Source organism: Pan paniscus, chromosome 16 (assembly GCF_029289425.2).
Source record: "Pan paniscus chromosome 16, NHGRI_mPanPan1-v2.0_pri, whole genome shotgun sequence".
NCBI classification, from domain to species: Eukaryota; Metazoa; Chordata; class Mammalia; order Primates; family Hominidae; genus Pan; species Pan paniscus.
Window position 1 is genome coordinate 64,379,042 of NC_073265.2, and position 19,021 is coordinate 64,398,062.

General features: G+C 48.2%; 1 long non-coding RNA gene across 2 annotated transcripts in view; it reads right to left on the minus strand.

Moving 5' to 3' along the window:
* LOC100969703 (uncharacterized) overlaps positions 1-19,021 on the minus strand; it is a 61,088-nt gene that overhangs the window by 8,737 nt on the left and 33,330 nt on the right. Inside the window, exons 2-4 of one of the 2 annotated variants that reach the window (XR_010109960.1) lie at positions 6,500-6,644; positions 2,249-2,396; positions 1,113-1,254 (exon numbers count right to left, since the gene is read on the minus strand). This is a non-coding gene — a long non-coding RNA (uncharacterized LOC100969703). Of the gene's footprint in view, positions 1-1,112; positions 1,255-2,248; positions 2,397-6,499; positions 6,645-11,783; positions 13,940-19,021 lie in introns of those variants that run through there. The other variant, XR_008621027.2, reaches the window with a different exon arrangement.

Sequence of the window (19,021 nt, forward strand, 5' to 3'; positions counted from 1 at the left end):
TCAGCCTCATTGTCTCTGAAATATATCCTGGAGAAGGAGGACTTGAACTCTTACGTGTCCCAGTGGCCCATACAGGGGTCTGTGGTACTGCCCCCTCTCCCCACACACCCCCATCCCAAGGCTGGGCAGGTCCCTGGGCCCCCTGGCCACAGCCACTTCACTAGCAGTTTCAGGGCCTCCTGGCCACTTCTCTAAAATCCCATCCTGTTCTTTCTCCTGTGGTTTCCTGAGAAGTAGGGAGGGAGGCTGTGGTTAAAGAGACTGGGTGGAGGGGGTTTCTCCACAAAGTCTTCCATGGGGCCCACAGGCAAGGGGGAGGGGCTCAGTCTAAGGGGGGTACACTGAGGGGAAGACACAGCCTGCTCTCCAAGTGGCAGTCTGAGAGGGACACTGATGGATGGGGGGCACATTCCAGGGCATCACGTCTGACTGGGTAACGTAGTCTGATGGGAGAGGCAGGATGCCTAAGTGTGCCCAGGAAAACAACTCTGGTGATCCGAGGCCGCAGAGGGTCAGGTCTATCTTCTGGGGCATGTACTAAGTACTGAGGTGGGTTGGGGACGAGGATGCAGAGAGTAAGTCAGAGAAGGCTTCGTGGTGGAAGTGAAGCTTAGGGCCAGAGCGCCTCCCCCAGCCATGCTGCTGGGTCAGGGCATGGAAGAGGACAACAGGGCTCACCCCTCTCTCTTCTCCCAATCCCCTCCCGCAATGTCCCACAGGCCAAGCCTCTGATGAGGTAAACCCAAGGCTGGAGATCCTTTCAGAAGAGAGCTCCTGTGGGCTTTGGAAGAGGGGACCCGGGTTGGCCTGGAAGAAGGGTGGGATGGGCCACTGAGAGTGGCTGGAGCAATAAACAGAATGAGGTTGCTGTGAAGGTTCCGGATCCTTTGCCGGCTCTGCCCCGTCCCACCCCTTCCCAAACACCGTCTCCACCCCTCCCCTCCCCAGCAGAACCCAGTCTTCTCTGTGCAGTGGGTACAGTACCCACCCATGCCCCCTCCCATGCCCAGCAGTCTGGCTGGGGTGCTCTGTCCTTGGCCTCTCCACTCCCACCGTCATCCCCATGCAAACCTCAAAGAGGCTGACTTGGCGTAGCATTTGCCTGTACTTACCTGTGGCTCTTCTGTTTGGAGCCAGCCAGAAACTCCTGAGTTTGGTTCCAAGGTGCTCTACCCCTCCTGCCTGCGGGAGGACTAGTTTCCTCAATCCTTCTCCTGAGGTCAGGCTGGGACTAGAGTGAGGCAAGCAAGGTGCCTAGGGCAAAATTTTAAGGAGGCTTGCCCTCCCAGGTGCACCTGAATGGCCCTGAGGGCCAGTGCCCCCTTAAATTGTGGGCCCTTAGGTGCCTCCTTGCTTTACCCACCATGCCCCCAGCCAGCCCTGACCCTGCTGGGTGTTCTGGCCTCGAGAGTCTGAAATCTTATAAAATATGCCCTAAAAGCTGGTAGTCCGGAGTCCTTGGGCTGGCCTGGGCAGCCAGGTGCCTGTCCTCCCCATCTCCTGCCCTTAGCCCTTTTGGGAGAGGAAGCCAGAAGTGCTGAAGCCTGGGGCGGCTGGGACTGCGAGATCGGTATAAGGATGGGGGACCTCCACCCTCAAGGATCTGAAAACCATGTGGAAGGAACAGAATGGTCTGCCCGCAGGGGAAACCAAGCAAACCAGGCCTTTGATTGGGACCAAAGACAGATGTGAAACCCAGGACTCTGAGCTGACCTTGACTCCACCGAGCTCTGCCCTGGGGATCACCGGGCACCTCCAAGAGAGATCTGAATGGCTCTGGGAGATGCCAGGCTGAAACAGGGGACTTAGGTCCCAGGTCTCTGATGGAAATTAGCTGTGGAAGGGGACAGGTGTGAGCACCAGGAAAGATAAGGCAGTAAGGGACCCTGCCTGTGTGTGTCAGGAGCAGGGATCTGAGAGAGGTCTCCCACATCTCCATGCCCAGGCCTCAGTACTTGGCGGGGGTCCCTGGGGCAACCCTCCCCCTATCTCGGCCACTGGGGCTGGGGCCTGTGCCCTGGGTCCTCTCTGCAGGTAGCATGGTCATGCCTGAGCCCTTGGGCATCCTTTCAAAACTTGCCTTGAGCCAGGAGCCTCCCTGTTGAGATCTTTGTCTAATTGGGTCTTGGGGTGTCCCTTGGAGAGGTACCATAAGCCGAGATAGCCGCCCTCTAAGGGGCGGGGGGAGTTAGGGTTGGGCGTGTGTCAGGTGAGACACATGGAATAACAGGAGCCTTTCATTACTCACAGATCCATGAGAGAAGCCAGCGCCGATGAGGGCCAACAGGAATCCCGGAGACAGCAGGGTGTTCAAGTAGCAGGTAGAGAGTGAGAGAGAGAGAGGACCTGTGGGACAAGGCCTTTATGGGGTCCAGGGCGTCACCCAGGCAGGTTTCCTGAGGGGAGTAATAATTGGGTTTAGGCCGGGTGCCGGTGGCTCACGCCTGTACTTTGGGAGGCCGAGGCGGGTGGATCACGAGGTCAAGAGATTGAGACCATCCTGGAAAACATTGTGAAACCCCGTCTCTACTAAAAATACAAAAATTAGCTGGGCGTGGTGGTGCGCACCTGTAGTCCCAGCTACTCAGGAGGCTGAGGCAGGAGAATGGCGTGAACCCAGGAGGCGGAGCTTGCAGTGAGCCAGGATTGCACCACTGCACTCCAGCCTGGGCGACAGAGCGAGACTCCGTCTCAAAAATAAATAAATAAAATAAAATAAAATAAAATAATTGGTGAGTTTAGAGCAAGCAGGGTCACGCTATGGCTGAGAGAGGGTCACTGGCCTATCTGCAACAGTCCATGAGGGCTGTGGGGTCAGCGGGACCAGTCAAGTGGGCTGTATGTAGCTGTCCCACAGGGAGGCAGTCACCGGGAGACGACTGTCTAAGGTAGATATCTGGATTGAGCACATAGAGGAACTGGGAGGAAGCAGGGAGCTGGAAACAGTGTCAAGGTTGACTGAGCCCTGCTTCTAATGTAAGAAAGTCCAGATTATATTCAAAACGGATGCCAGGGCATTAAAGTACAGGAATTCACTACACTCCCTCTGTGCCTGGGTCACTGTTTATGGTCCTCAGGAGGGGGGGCCCTGCTCATTGGCCTCTTCTGGTACTCGGGTGGGGTTGGGGTGGTCTGTAGCCCCATGAGGGCAGGATGGGGGCAAACCAAGTGTAGGGCGAGCATCCCCCTATGTCTAGGGAGGTACTGAGCTAGAGCTACAATGTGTGGATGGGGGGTCCTCCCCAATTAGTCTAGGCTGCGCCTTCTGCATTCCATTCTCTGCATGTCTGGAAGGCCTGAGCTCATGGGACAGACCCCACCCTGGCACCTGGTGGGCGGGGCATTGCTTTCAAGAGGTCACCTTTGTTTGGGAAAGGAAAAAACAAAGACGACATAGCTGGCTGGCGATTCTGAGTCTCACCTCCCAGGGTGTGGAGTGAGCCCAAACTCCTTGCCTCCCACATCTCCCCTGCCACCTTTCCCAGGGCTGGGAAACCCCCGGGAGGATCGAGACTCAGCTTCCACCCAACCCCTAGAAGACCTCTAATGGTCAGGCCTCCAGCCTTGGCTTGCATCCCTCCAGTGATGGGTAGCTCACTGCCCCCCAGAGAGTATTAGGTCATTAAAACAAAAACAGATTTTGGAGGTGGAACTGAGAGGCAGTGGCCTGGGGAAGCTGGAAGGACTGGATCATGAGCCAGAATTGCTAGGGCAGACACCACACCACTGACCCCACACCTGGAACAGTGTCTGGGGCTATGTCAGCTAATGGGGTAAGGTTCCAGGGAGGCAGATTCCAGCTCAATAAGAAGGGCCAGGCCGGGCATGGTGGCTCATGCCTGTAATCCCAGCACTTTGGGAGGCCAAGGCGGAAGAATCACGAGGTCAGGAGATCAAGACCATCCTGGCTAACATGGTGAAACCCCGTCTCTACTAAAAAAAAAAAATACAAAAAAAATTAGCTGGGCGTGGTGGTGGGCGCCTGTAGTCCCAGCTACTCAGGAGCCTGAGGCAGGAGAATGGTGTGAACCCAGGAGGCAGAGCTTGCAGTGAGCCGAGATGGCGCCACTGCACTCCAGCCTGGGTGACAGAGCGAGACTCCGTCTCAAAAAACAAAAAAACAAAAACAAGAAGGGCCAGCCATGGTGGCTCACCCCTGTAATCCCAGCACTTTGGGAGGCCAAGGCGGCTGGATCACTTGAGCCCAGGAGTTTGAGACCAGCCTGGACAACATGGTGAAAACCCATCTCTACAAAAAATACAAAAATTAGCTGGGTATGGTGGCGCACACCTGTAGTCCCAGCTGCTTGGGAGGCTGAGGTACGAGAAGTGCTTGAACCCAGGAGGTGGAGGTTGCAGTAAGCTGAGATTACACCACTGCACTGCAGCCTGAGTGACAGAGCAAGATCCTGTCTCAAAAAATAAAAAATGAAAAGAAGAAGGACTACAGACTTCCTCTCAGCAGAGCCAGGGGCCAGTGATAAGGTGTTTTGGGGAAGCTAATGAGTTCTTTGTCACTGGAGGAGTGCAAGTAGAGAGTAGCCCATCATCAGGACTGCCAGGGCTTCCGGAAGGTCCCCAGCTAAAGGGATAGGACCCTACCTAGTCTGGAGGGATGACCAGGAAATGTGTCCTGTCCCCAAATCCCAGCTGGCCTGTCTGAGATGGCTGGGGGGTGGGGGATGGGGAAGTGGAGCCTGGGGGTCACCTGCACGTCCCACTTTCAGGAATACCCGCCTCCGGGCATCAGTAGTTTGCCCTTAGCTTCTTCCTCCAGCCACATTTCCATCTCGGCTGGTCCCCTGACTCAACCCCTTCTCACAGCCAGGTGAAGGCAGGACTGGGGTCAGATGCCAACTGTGCCTAGCATTGGATTAGGACACCCCTGTCTCCCTCAGACTCTTCAGGGCTGGGCGCTGCCTACCTCTAGTGCCTTTTGGACCCAGGTGGGTGAGGCGGCCCTTCTCAGGGCCGCGGCTTGCTGCTGGGGTAAAGTGGCTGATGTCTGACAATAGACCTTCCCCTCTCGCCTGACCCTCCCAGGGAGAGTGGCTTCCCAGCCAGGCTCAGGCAGGGCCAGGCTGCTTCACAGGCAGTGGGGGTGCGCTCACAGGGAAGTGGGGTTTGGCGACACTGACCAGGGGAGGTGTTTGGGGCCAGAAGTGGACCTCTGAGCCCTAGGACCCTACAGGTCTGCCCACTCTGGGTGTGGGGCAGCGATATGCAAGTCCCCCCTGCAGTGCCCCAGCCAGTCCTCGGGCATCCCTTCTCCCTCTCCCTCCTGCCTGATGGCCCAGGGAAGCCAGGTCTGGACAGTCCCCAAGGAGACACCTGCCTTAAACTCCCCCCCAGGAGATGTGCCTTCCTTCTCTCAGCCTCAGTTTCCCCATTTGAACCATCTTTATGAGCCTGTCTCATGTGAACTGAGGTCTGGGAGGTTATCCTGCCAGGGCTGGGAGTAGGGTTGGAGGTGGGGAGGTCTTGGAGGCCACAGAAAGAAGGAGGCCGTCTCAGCCCTGGGAACTGACATCATGCGTGTGGCCGTCAGCCACTGGCCCAAGGGTGACAGATTCTATCCTAATAGAATAGAATAAAGCCTATCTATCTGCCTTTTATTCTCACCATGTGCTGGTAATTCTGAACAATGTCAGTGATACAATACTTCTTTCTGAAAAAGTATTTTATTGGTTAAAGTTCTAAACGATTGCATGATTACTGTGGAATGTTAATAATTTATAAAATGAGCTTCAAAGTAACACCTTTATTCTTTATTAGCAGCTTATTTTTAAATAAACATTGTATGCTATGTGAAAGTCAAATCAGAGAATGATTTCCCTGTTATACAGATTGCAGACTTAGCTGCAATCCTGTATTTGTATTTCATTTGTAATTCCTAACCAGTTCCTCCTTCCTCCCTTCTTTGCTATAGTTGCTATTTTCCAAGCCCTGTGGTACATGTCCCCATGTTTAATCAGTTGATTATAAATAAACAGTGGTAGAACACTGATTGTAAAGACAAAGACACAGAACATGAGTTCCTTCAATTCTGCCACTCTATATGACAGCTTGGAGGTTTTATCTGTGTTTGGAATTGAAAACAAATAGCGGAAACCAGGAGATGTCATGTTTTTGTTTTTGTTTTTGAGATGGAGTCTCGCTCTGTTGCCCAGGCTGGAGTGCAGTGGTGCGATTTCGGCTAACTGCAATCTCCGCCTCCCAGGTTCAAGTGATTCTCCTGCCTCAGCCACCCAAGTAGCTGGGATTACAGGTGTGCGCCACTACACCTAGCTAATTTTTGTATTTTTAGTAGAGATGGTGTTTCACCACGTTGGCCAGGCTGGTCTTGAACTCCTGACCTCTAGTGATCCACTCGCCTCAGCCTCCCAAAATTCTGGGATTACAAGCGTGAGCCACCGCCCCTGGCCATGTTTTTATTTAATAAATGCAAATTTTAGTTCATTATTGTCTTAGTCTGTTCCTTCTGCTATAAGAAAATTACCTGGCTGGGTGTGGTGCCTCACACCTGTAATCTCAGTACTTTGGGAGGCCAAGGTGGAGAATCCCTTGAACCCAGGAAGTCGAGGCTGCAGCGAGCCATGATCACACCACTGCACTCCAGCCTGGGCAACAGAGGGAGATCCTGTCTAAAAAGAGGGGGAAAAATTATCTTAGAGTAGATTATTTATTTATTTATTTTTGAGACAGAGTTTTGCTCTTGTTGCCCAGGCTGGAGCGCAATGGCCCAATCTTAGCTCACTGCAACCTCCGCCTCCTGGGTTCAAATGATTCTCCTGCCTCAGTCTCCCAAGTAGCTGGGATTACAGGCACCCTCCACCATGCCTGGCTAATTTTTTGTATTTTTAGTAGAGAGGGGTTTCACCATGTTGGCCAGGCTGGTCTTGAACTCCTGATCTCAGGTGATCCACCTGCCTCGGCCTCCCAAAATGCTGGGATTATAGGCATGAGCCACTGCTCCCGGCCTAGAGTAGATAATTTATAAACAACAAAAATGTATTGCTCACAGCTCTGGAGGCTGGGAAGTCCAAGATCAAGGCACGAGTGTCTGGTGAAGCCTGCTCTCTGCTTCCAAGATGGTGCCTTCTCATTGCATCCTCACACAGCAGAAGACACGAATGCTGTGTCCTCTCATGGTGGAAAGCCAAAAGGGACAAATAGGCTCCCTCAAGCCCTTTTATAAGGGTACTAATCCCATTCATGAGAGCAGACCCTCACAACCTCATCACTTCCCAAAGCCCCCACCTCCTAACACCATTACCCTGGGGGTTAGGTTTCAACATATGAATTTTGGGAGGATACCAACATTCAGATCATAGCAATTATGAAATATATTTGTTTCATTTCATGATACTTACTGTATAATCTTGTAGAGGGAAGGGTTAAAGAATGTTCCACTGTGAGAGTCAAATGTGCTATGTGTATGCTGCTGGCTTGTACAGCTCTGCAAAAGGGGACCCAGCCAGTTCCATGCCTGGGGAGACCTTGACTCCATGAGGAGGGCTGGGGAAGTGGTCAGGCTCTCTGGTCAGAGGAATGGCCTGGGCTGGACCTCCAATCCTGGGCTTCCCAGCCCAACCATAACAACTCTCCATCTCAGCTCAATTCATCTATGAATGAGGTTCTCCAGGGATAGCCTACAGCCACCTTATTGCACTGGGTGGAGGGGCAGAGGGACGCAATAGCTTTAGGTTAGCCCTGAGCAAATGCTGATAAGGAGCAGAAGTTCCAAGGGCACCAACTTGGGCCAGGCAGGGCAGACTGGACGGTGGCTAGAAAACTGGCAGATGCCCTCCAGCCTTACTCTGCCATCCTCTATCCTACCCTGCCCTCTCCCCTGTCATGATAGAAGGGATACAAAATATACCTCTGTGGCATAAGGATTATTTTGAGTGGGTGACATTTGAGAATCAACAGATGCAGGAAGAAACTTTTTTTTTCTTTTCCTGAACTCCCTTTATCTGCCTAAAAGCTGAGCCTCCCAAAAGAATTCAAATGTCATAAATCCCCTCCCCAGAGTTTGAGAGTTTCCCAGTCAGGGAAGATGGGCTCCTTTTATGAGACCAGAAGAGAAATCACACCAAGATAAAAGATCAACTAAACCAACATTGTCACAAAACTATCATATCTCCCATCTTTTCTCCTAAGGGTCCATTTACCTTTCCTAAAAGGCGCTTGTCTTCCCAAAAGTGTCTTTTCTCTTTTTTCCTTCCCCTATTAAGATGTTACATCAGCCTCAAATTCTAAATCACTTTTTGAGTCACATTTTCAGTGAGTTCCTTCTTTTCTATGTGAATAAATTTTGTCTTTCAGATTAGAAATTATTAGAATAAAAAAATTAGAATAAAAATTATTCTAATTATTCTAATAATTATATAATAATTATTCTAATAATTATATAATTATTCTAATAATTTTGTCTTTGTGCCTATTAATAGTTTATCAGTTTAATTTGCAGGCTCTGAAGCACTGAACTGAACCTATGTGGGTAGAGGAAAAGTTTTTCCTCCCAACATGATTATTTACTCACTTACTTATCTTCTTTTTTTTTTTTTTTTTTTTTTTTTGAGACAGAGTCTCACTCTGTCACCCAGGCTGGAGTGCAGTGGCGCAATCTCAGGCTCATTGCAACCCCACCTCTTGAGTTCATGTAATTCTCCTGCCTCAGCCTCCTGAGTAGCTGGGATTACAGGCGCCTGCCACTCCACCCAGCTAATTTTTGTATTTTTAGTATAAACAGGGTTTCCCCATGTTGGCCAGGCTGGTCTTGAACTCCTGACTTCAGGTGATCCACCCACCTTGGCCTCTGAAAGTGCTGGGATTATAGGGGTGAGCCAGCGTGCCCAGCCTCCCAACATGATTAGAATAAAAATAATCCTGGCCAGCCACGGTGGCTCACCCCTGTAATCCCAGCACACCAGGAGGCCGAGGCAGGTGGATCACAAGGTCAGGAGATCGAGACTGTCTTGGCTAACATGGTGAAACCCTGTCTCTACTAAAAAAATGCAAAAAATCAGCTGGGCGTGGTGGTGGGCACCTGCAGTCCCAGCTACTGGGGAGGCTGATCGCTCCACTGCACTCCAGCCCGGGCGACAGACTGAGACTCCATCTCAAAAAGAAAAAAAATAATAATCCTAGGTAACCTTTGTTGCACATGTGCTATATGCCAGGTCCTGTTCTAAACCTTTATATATGTTATCTAATGTATTCTTCCCAACAGCCCTTTGAGATGAGTGCTATTGTTACATCCACTTTATAAATGCAAAATTGAGGTGCAAAGAGGTTAAGTCACTGGCCTAAGGCACAGAGAATAGGTGATGGAACTGGAATTTGAACCTAGTGATTTCCAGAGCTTAAGCTCTAAATTTGCATGAGGCTACAGGTGTTGTGAGTCCTGCTTCTGGCTCTGCCACCACTGGCTAGGTAACCTTGGGCCTCAGTTTCCCTATCTTCAAAGTGAGGTGGTAAGGTCCCTCTTGGCTCTGACAGTCCTCAATCACAAGACACCGGGGCTGGCAAGGAGGACACTAACTTGAGCGTGATCTGTCTACATGGTCAGCAGAGGGAATGTCATGCTACCAGACTCCATTAGCTGCTGACTGGGGGCTTTGTACTGAAGGCCTGAGACTCAAGCATTCTACCCAGCTCTGCTACTGCCTTGCTTTGGGGCTTTGGGCCAGTTGCCTGCCCCTCCCTGAGTCTCAGTGCCTTTGTCTCTCATCTGCTTGGTCCTTAGTCTATGGGAGCAGAGGAGTGGTATAAACTATATAGAGTAAACTCACAGTACAGAGTCTGTTACTGCCTGATAGTCTGTTACTGCATGAACTGTGACTCTCAAGTTCCAGTGCTACAGTGACCACAGCCATCTTATCAGTTTCAACAGAAGAGGGTTGGTTATTTGCATATTTATTTATTTATTTGAGATAGAGTCTCGCTGTCTCTCAGGCTGGAGTGCAGTGGCATAATCTTGGCTCACTGCAACCTCCACCTCCAGGGTTCAAGCAATTCTTATGCCTCAGCCCCCCAAGTAGCTGGGATTACAGACATGCACCACCATGCCCAGCTAATTTTTGTATTAGTAGAGATGGGGTTTTACCATGTTGGCCAGGCTGGTCTCAAACTCCTGGCCTCAAGTGATCCGCCTGCCTCGGCCTCCCAAAGTGCTGGGATTACAGGTGTGAGCCACTGCCCCCGGCCTACAAACCTGTCTCTGTTAGCAGAATACATAATTGTCTATGCAGAAAATCACAAAGAATCTACAAAAAAGCAACTATAACTAATAAGTGAATTTAGCAAGGTTACAGGATACAAGGTTAACCGAGAAAAATCATTATGTTTCTATATATTAGGAATGACTGATTAAAATGGGAATTTAAAAAACGGTGCCATTTTAAGTACCATAAAAAACATGGAATACTTGGCATAAATCTAACAAAACAAGGTGCCAAGTCAATTCAATGAAGAAATAACAGTCTTTTCAACAAATTTTGCTGGAAGAATTAAACATTCAATTTTTAATTTTAATTTTAATTTTATTATTTTTTGAGATGGCGTCTTGCTATGTTGCCAAGGCTGGTCTTGAACTCCTGGGTTCAAGTGTTCCACCTACCTCAGCCTCCCAAAGTGCTGGGATTACAGGTGTGTGCCACCACACCCAGCTAATTTTTGTATTTTTAGTAGAGACGGGGTTTCATCATGTTGGCCAGGCTGGTCTTGAACTCCCGGCCTCAAATGATCTGCCCACCTTGGCCTCCCAAAGTGCTGGGATTATAGGTGAGCCACTGCGCCTGGCCTAATTTGCACATTTATCAGAACTACAGCCAGATTTGAGAGGTTTGTGGAGCCAGCATATGCATTAATCCTATCAAGATCAACAAGTTTAGCTACTTTGCATATAACCAATCATGTGAAGAAATGAATGGCAACAGCCCTAGGGAACCTGTGGCATAATCTGAGATATTATATAGATATAATTTTTTTGGGATATAATATTTCTATATAGTATTTTTTATATATGATATATAACATATTATGTATGTACATCAATAGTATATATGCATGTCTTTGTCTCAGGTTCCTGGCACAGAGCTCCTGAAACCCTTGGTGTTTTCTCAGTAATAGAAGTGTGTTTTGTTATTCATAACAAGCCCCTTTGTTATACCTGAATTTATGCTAATGAGGTGACTTTGGGTGGGGCTCCTAGATAGCTACAGGGTGCTGCTCACTATAAAGAGGAAACGTGATTAGAGGGTGGAAACAGGGAGGGGACCTGAAGACTGGGTTATAAAGACAATAAGGGTTGGAAGCTTCCAGGTCGATGAATGCTTCTAAGTGCTGCAGGTGGGGAGTGGGTGTCCTCGATGGACTTGCCACAACCCACACCCCACATACCTTGACCTAGGTATCTCTCCCATTTGGCTGTTCCTTTATATGCTTTTTAATAAACCTGTAAATGTAAGTAGTGTTTTCCTGAGTTCTGTGAGTCATTCTAGGAAGTTAGAGAACTTAGGGGGTGGTCATGGGAACCCCCAATTTTTAGCCAGCCTAGTGGAAGTGTGGGTAGCCTGGGCAGCCCACTTGTGCTGGCCTCTGAAGCACTCTTGTGGGACTGAGCCCTTTAACTTGTGGGATCTTGTGCTTACTACGGATAGATAGTATCAGAATTTAATTGTTGGACACCTACCTGGTGTCAGAGAATTTATCTTTAATGTAGAAAAAAACTCATAGGAAGCAATTACAAAAGAGAGGTCTTGTTTAATTCGTTAGGGCTACTATTAGGTTGGTGCAAAAGTAACTGTGGTTTTGAGCCATGAATTTTAAATCACTATTATTATTATTGTTGTTATTTTGAGACAGAGTTTCTCTCTGTCGCCCAGGCTGGAGTGCAGTACCGCAATCTCCACTCACTGCAAGCTCTGCCTCCCAGGTTCATGCCGTTCTCCTCCCTCAGCCTGCCAAGAAGTTGGGACTACAGGTGCCCACCACTGCGCCCAGCTAATTTTTTGTATTTTTAGTAGAGACGGGGTTTCACCATGTTAGCCAGGATGGTCTCGATCTCCTCACCTTGTGACCCACCTGCCTCAGCCTCCCAAAGTGCTGGGATTACAGGTGTGAGCCACCGCGCCCGGCCAATTTTAAATTATTATAACCAGGCTCAAACACATCTTTATTAATCAAAATAGGAACCATTACAATGAATACATTTTTGTGCTTTGGGATTTGACAAACTCTTGGAAAAGATTTTCTGCATCCTACTGGTTGTGGAAGTATTTTCCATGCAAAAAGTGTCAAAATGCTTGAAGAAGCAGCAGTTTGTTGGCGAGAGGTCAGGTGAATATGGCAGATGAGGCAAACCTTCATACATAGCTCAATTCATTCAACTTTTGAAGCGTTGGTTGTGCAACATATGTTTGGCATTATTGTGGAGAATTGGGTCCTTTCTGTTGACCAATGCTGGCTGCAGGCATTGCAGTTTTCGGTGCATCTCATGGATTTGCTGAGCATACTTCTCAGATGTAACAGTTTTCCAATCCAGAAAGCTGTAGTGGATCAGACTGGCATCGGACCACCAAACAGTGACCATTGTAAAAGTTCAGGAAAGAGGAAAGAAACACGAAACACAGCTGACCGTTAAAGACAGGTTTTCTTTTCTTTCTTTTTTTTTTTTTTTTGAGACAAGAGTTTCGCTCTTGTTGCCCAGGCTGGAGTGCAATAGTGTGATCTTGGCTCACAGCAACCTCTGCCTCCTGGGTTCAAGCCATTCTCCTGCCTCAGCCTCCAGAGTAGCTGGGATTATAGGCATGCTCCACCACGCCTGGCTAATTTTGTATTTTTAGTAGAGACAGGGTTTCTCCATGTTGGTCAGCCTGGTCTTGAACTCCAGACCTCAGGTGATCCGCCCACCTCGGACTCCCAAAATACTGGGATTACAGGCGTGAGCCACCGTGCCCGGCTGGTTTTCTTTAGATAAAACCTGAGAGGTGCTCCTGGCTGATTTTGGTCAAAAGCGCTTTCTCTTACAGACTAAGAAGATATATTGGTTTTAGGGTGAGGGGGTTTATCAGAAGCTTGGAATGTTTATGTGTAGGGAGAAGCTTATGGCAGGGTTGGAATCTCTCTGGGAGGAGGGGAGGTTATTTTGGGGCAGACATCTTTCCGGCCTGGTGTGGGGTTATCTTGGGGCTAGCATGTCTGTGGTCAGGGAGGAGTTTGGAATGTTTCTGTCTGGAGATGTTATTTGTGGTTTATGGTCATGCTGACCTTAGCCATTAGGCTGATGCCCTTTGGATTAAGCAGTTTTTTATTAAGGTGAACTTTAGAATGAGGGGCTTGTCCAAGATGGCGATGCTCCTGCTCTGTCAAACATGACCCATTTTTGGTGCAAGTTTGGCTTTGGGAAGTGCTTTGGAGCTTCTTCTTGGTCCAATCACTGAGTTGGTCATCGCTGGTTGTATAAAATACACTTTTGTTGCATGTTACAATCCGATCGAGAAATGGTTCATTGTTGTGTAGAATAAGAGAAGATGACACTTCAAAATGACGATTTTTAAAGTTTTCATCAGCTCATGAGCCACCCACTTATCGAGCTTTTTCACCTTTCCAATTTGCTGCAAATGTGAATGAGCATAGAATGGTAGATGTTGAGTTCTTCAGCAGCTTTTCAGGTAGCTGTAAGAGGATCAGCTTCGATGATTGTTCTCAGTTGGTAGTTGTCAGTTTCTGACGGCCAGCCACTATTCTCCTCATCTTGAAGGCTCTCATCTCCTTTGCAAAACTTCTTGAACCACCACTGCACTGTACGTTCATTAGCAGCTCCTGGGCCAAATGCATTGATGTGAGTTGTCTCTGCTACTTTCTGATCCATTTTGAACTCCAATAAGGAAACTGCCAGAATTTGCTTTTTGTCTAACATCATTTCCATAGTCTAAAATAAACAGCAAGTAACAAGTCATAAGCAAAAAAACATAAAGTGAGAAATGCCCATTAAAATGATGTATAACATAACCAAATTTATTTAAGAATGTATTCTAATATCAAACAGCAAGTTCTAAAAATGCAAAAACCATAATTATTTTTGCACTCACCTAATATAATACAATATCTGGGTAATTTATAAACAACAGAAAGTATTTCTCACAGTTCTGGAGGCTGAGAAGCATATTCAGTGTCTGGAGAGGGCCTGTTCCTCATAGATAGTGGCTTCTGTGTCCTTGTAACCACCCAACAGTTTCACCTTGCCCGTTGCCTAGACAGCTGATTTATCAAGACAGGGGAATTGCAATAGAGAAAAAGTAATTCATGCAGAGCCAGCTGTGTGGGAGAACGAAGTTTTATTATTACTCAAATCAGTCTCCTCAAGCATTCAGGGATCAGAGTTTTAAGGATAAGTTGGTGGGTAGGGGCCAGTGAGTCGCGAGTGCTGATTGGTTGGGTGGGAGATGAAATCATAGGGAGTTGAAGCTGTTCTCTTGCACTGAGTCAGTTCCTGGGTGGGGCCACAAGATCAGATGAGCCAGTTTATCAATCTGGGTGGTGCAAGCTGATCCATTAAGTGTCTGCAAAATATCTTAAGCACTGATCTTAGGTTCTTAAAATCAAAATATCTTAAGCACTTAGATCCCAGGAGTGATTTGGGGAGGATCAGAATCTTGTAGACTCTGGCTACATGCTAAACCGGAATTTCTAATCTTTTGGCTGATTTGTTAGTCCTGCAAAGGCAGTCTAGTCCCCAGACAAGAAGGGGATTTGTTTTGGGAAAGGGCTGTTAACTCTTTGTTTCAAACTATAAGTTAGTTCAGCCTACGCCCAGGAATGAACAAGGACAGCTTGAAGGTTAGAAGCAAGATGGAGTTGGTTAGGTCAGATCTCTTTCACTGTCTCAGTTACAATTTTGCAATGGCGGTTCATCCTCACTTGGTGGAAGGGGCAAAGAAGCTTCCTTGGGCTTCATTTCTAAAAACATGAATCCCATTCAAGAGGGCTTTACCCTCATGACTTAATCATCTCCTAATTGTAATTTTGGGGACACATTCACACCATAATAGGTCCCCACTGCAGACTGTAATAACTCCGAACTTTCTTACTGAAACCGCCTTTCCAAAATTATGATTGAGACAGTAAAAGAGATCTAACTTAACTGACTCCATCTTGCTTCTAACCTCCAAGCTGTTGTTTTTCATTCCTGCGTGTAGGCTAAGCTAACTTTGGGAGAAACTTAGTTTATAGTTTACGGTTTAAAACAGATGGTAACAGCCTTTTCCCAGAACAGACCACCTTCTTGCCTGGGGACTAGACTGCCTTTGTAGGACTAACATTAGCCACAAGATTAGAAATTATGGTTTAGGAGTCATGCAGCTGGAGGCTACAAGATTCTGACCCTCCCTAAATTGCTTCTAAGATCAGTGTCTGAGATATTTTGCAGACCCTTTTCTTGATGGATCAGCTGGTACCATCCAGATTGATGAACTGGCTTATCTGATCTTGTGGCCCCCACCCAGGAACTGACTCAGTGCAAGAAGACAGCTTCGACTCCCTGTGATTTCATCTCTGACCAATCAGCATTCCTGGCTCACTGGCTTCCCCCAACCCACCAAGTTGTCTTTAAGTGCTGGAAGAGACTGCTCCCTTAATGCTGGAAGAGACTGATTTGAGTAATAATAAAATTCCGGTCTCCTGCACAGCTGGCTCTGTGTGAATTACACTTTCTCTATTGCAATTCCCTTGTCTTGATAAATTGGCTCTGTCTAGGCAGTGGTCAAGGTGAACTCCTTGTGTGGTTACAAATTTGGGGGCTCATCAGGGATTGCCCTTGTGGCTACCTGCCTGGGTTTGGTGGCCCCTCTCTAGCAATGGATCCAGAGGCCAGCCCAAGCGGCTGCCTAATTCTTTTGGACTTGGGGCCGACTCTGGTACTCTACTGGTAGGGTGCTGCTGACCCAATGTGCATGGATTTAATTGCAGTAGAGAAACAGTCCTGGGGAGATGTCCCTCAACTGTAGCCCTGTCACAGGGTGTCTGTAGCCCCGTTGCAGGGTGTCTGGGTTGGCGAGTATCCTAGGCTCTGCCAATGCCTCCTTCCTTCTCCTGACTGGTTCTGTAGTTCCATGGTAGGGTGTCTGTAGCCCCATTGCAGGGTGGGGTGTGTGTCTCGGTTTGGCTCCTGGCAGGGGGTGGTTGGCTCTCCCTAACTAGTAGGAAGAGTCTTGGTTCAGGAGACCTCCACATTCAGGAAGATTTTGAGGTGATTTCTCAGACAAAGAATAGGATAGTTTGGAAGGGATACTCTTAGAGTTCTTGGTTAGGTATCTGATTCGGAAGGCCTTCTGTCCTTGTCTTTGTGTGTGTTTGTATATGTGGAGGGAATCTCAGAAGGAATTGCTGATGGACGTCCAGCAGGCCTACCTCAAAGAACCCTCCTTATTTGTCTGGTTACGTTCAATGAGCCCTGAAGAAAGCTCAACAGGCCTGTCTTGGGTGACTATCTGCTCTTTGCCTTGCCCAGAGATCCCATTGTGAATCTTTCGGAGGTCATCCTTCCCCACCTGGAGTAGATCAAAGACAACAAGGACCAACAGGAAGAATGTTGAGCGTTGCCAGGTTGATACTGGGTGCTGAAAAAGGTGACTAATGTCTGTTTTGTTATGTGTATTTTCCTGGGATGGAAAATGTTAATTCGGTTTGCTCCTCAGGCAGTGCCTCCCATGTCTCTTCTGCAGGACAGAAACTTTTATCCAAATAGATGGAATAATTCTATTATATATTGAGTACCTTTATGTTGAATAATCCTATAATATGAATGATTTTGGAATGCCACCCATCTTAGCCTGGGTCATCTAAAAAACAGAGCTTGGGTCAAGGATTAAGGTGGCTGTGGAGGCTAAAGCAACTCCATCTTGGATGCCAACCTGCCATGTTGACTTCTGATTAACCCCTGTTCAAAGAATGCCTCTAAGACTTCTAATTTATCTACTGCTACCATAAACCCTGCTCCTAGGTCAAAACAATCTTATTTTTTGTTTTGGGGAGCATAAATCCTCCCCTTAGGCAGATTCACATAATACTTTTGCCTTTCCCTGCAGGGCCAACTTCAGTTGTCCTACACATTCTTTCCCTATGGTATATAAGCCCTTGGTCTGGGGGATAATGGCAGGCATCCACCATCTCCTCTTGCAGATACTGAGACAATGGCTTCTGTGCCTAAGTTATTATTAAATGTTTCTTTCAGAGAAACTACATTTGTCAGCCTCCGTCTTTGGCCTCTCAGCTTCCTCAGCCTTTAGGGATAGGTTTGCATAGGGCTGCTCCCCGGGAACAGTGCCAATACTTTATCTGGGAGATGCCAGCCCAGGATGGTGAGAGTGAAGAATGAGGGAAGTAAGGCCAGGGCAGATGGAATGCAAAGTGGCTGATGTGCTACTGTGCTGGCCACAGCTTCATGGCTAGCCTGGGTGAGACACAGCAGGTCGCTCAGCAGGCATGTCGCTCTGCATGGGGACTTGTCCAGAGGGATGCAGGGAACTGCACCTTGGGGCAGTCCAAGGAGAGAAAAAGGAGGGAGAACTTACCTTCCCAGTTCCTTCCCATCTCCTGTTTCTCATAGGTCAGGTTTCACCTGGCAGGTGCGGGGAGCTAACTCATCCATACTTTTGTGTTTCATCACCGAACTCCTTAGTAGCCAGTTTCATACCTTTTGATGTGGAATGTTATCCAGTTCTAAAAACGGAGGAGTGACCTGGCACTGGTCTTATGCCAATCAAGAGAAATGAAGCAGATTGCTGGGGGAATCTGAACAGGCACCCAGGGTTTGCATCTCCAGTTTTTGGGGCTCCAAAATTTTGGAGTTCCACAAATTACTCTGAGGCCAGTAGAGGTTGGTGTAATGAGTTCATCATGGGTTGACACACAGTTTCTCCATCTATGAAATGAGGGGGCTGGCTAAGGATGAGCTTCCTCCACATTGCCACCGTCCCTGCCCCCCACAGTTCTGTTTCCTGGGGAAGAAGGCCAGCAAAGGCCCAGCACAGTCACCTACTTTTCCCTACCACGTTGCCACAAACCACTCTCTCAACACAGCCCGCCAAGGCCCAAGAGTTCCATCCACAGTTCCCAGTACCACATCCTGTGTACCAGAAAAAGCACACAGAAGTGAGTCAGACCTTCTCTCTACTATCTGATTGCTAATGATAATAATAGCCACCCTGTTTCCATCCTGTGGTATTGAGCGCCAGCTCTGTGTCCAACATCTACACATGAACATAAACACAGGCAACTTGTTTAATACTCAACTCAATCCTGAAGATATGCATCATGTTCCCATTTTACACATGGAGAAAGTGAGGCTCAGATACGCCCTGGGATTTGCCCAAAATCACTAAGGAGTACACAGGGCCAGGTTTAGACTCAAACAGCCTATGGTTTGAGTTTCTCTCTTATTTTTTTCTTTTTTTTTGAGACAGGGTCTCGCTCTGTCGCCCAGGCTGGAGTACAGTGGCATGGCCACGGCTCACTGCAACTTTGACCTCTCAGGTTCAAGTGATCCCCCAGCCTTAGCCTCCCCAGTAGCTAGGACTACAGGCACGTGCCACCATGGCCGGCTAATTAAAAAAAAAAAATGTTTGTAGAGAGGGGGGCTCTCACTATGTTGCTCAGGCTGGTCTTCAACTCCTGGGCTCAAACAATCTTTCCAGCTTTAGCCTCCCAAAGTGCTGGGATTACAGGCATGCGCCATGGCGCCCAGCCTATGGTTTGAATTTCTGTGGGGAAACCTATAGAAGAACATGCTGGAGAAGGCCCACTATTCCTTCACCATGTGGCTTTTATCAACATGACATGGAGGTGGTTTGTGTCCACTGCACCTGCACACACTTCAGGACAAGGTTCCCCGGCTGCTTCCTGCCTGTATGTCTGTATGTTTCTGCGAGTGCTGACCTGCCCCAGTGAGGCTCCTGCCCCTCTTTCACAATGCAACACAGTCGTGAGAGCCATGGACTGGGCCTGGGCTCCCAGC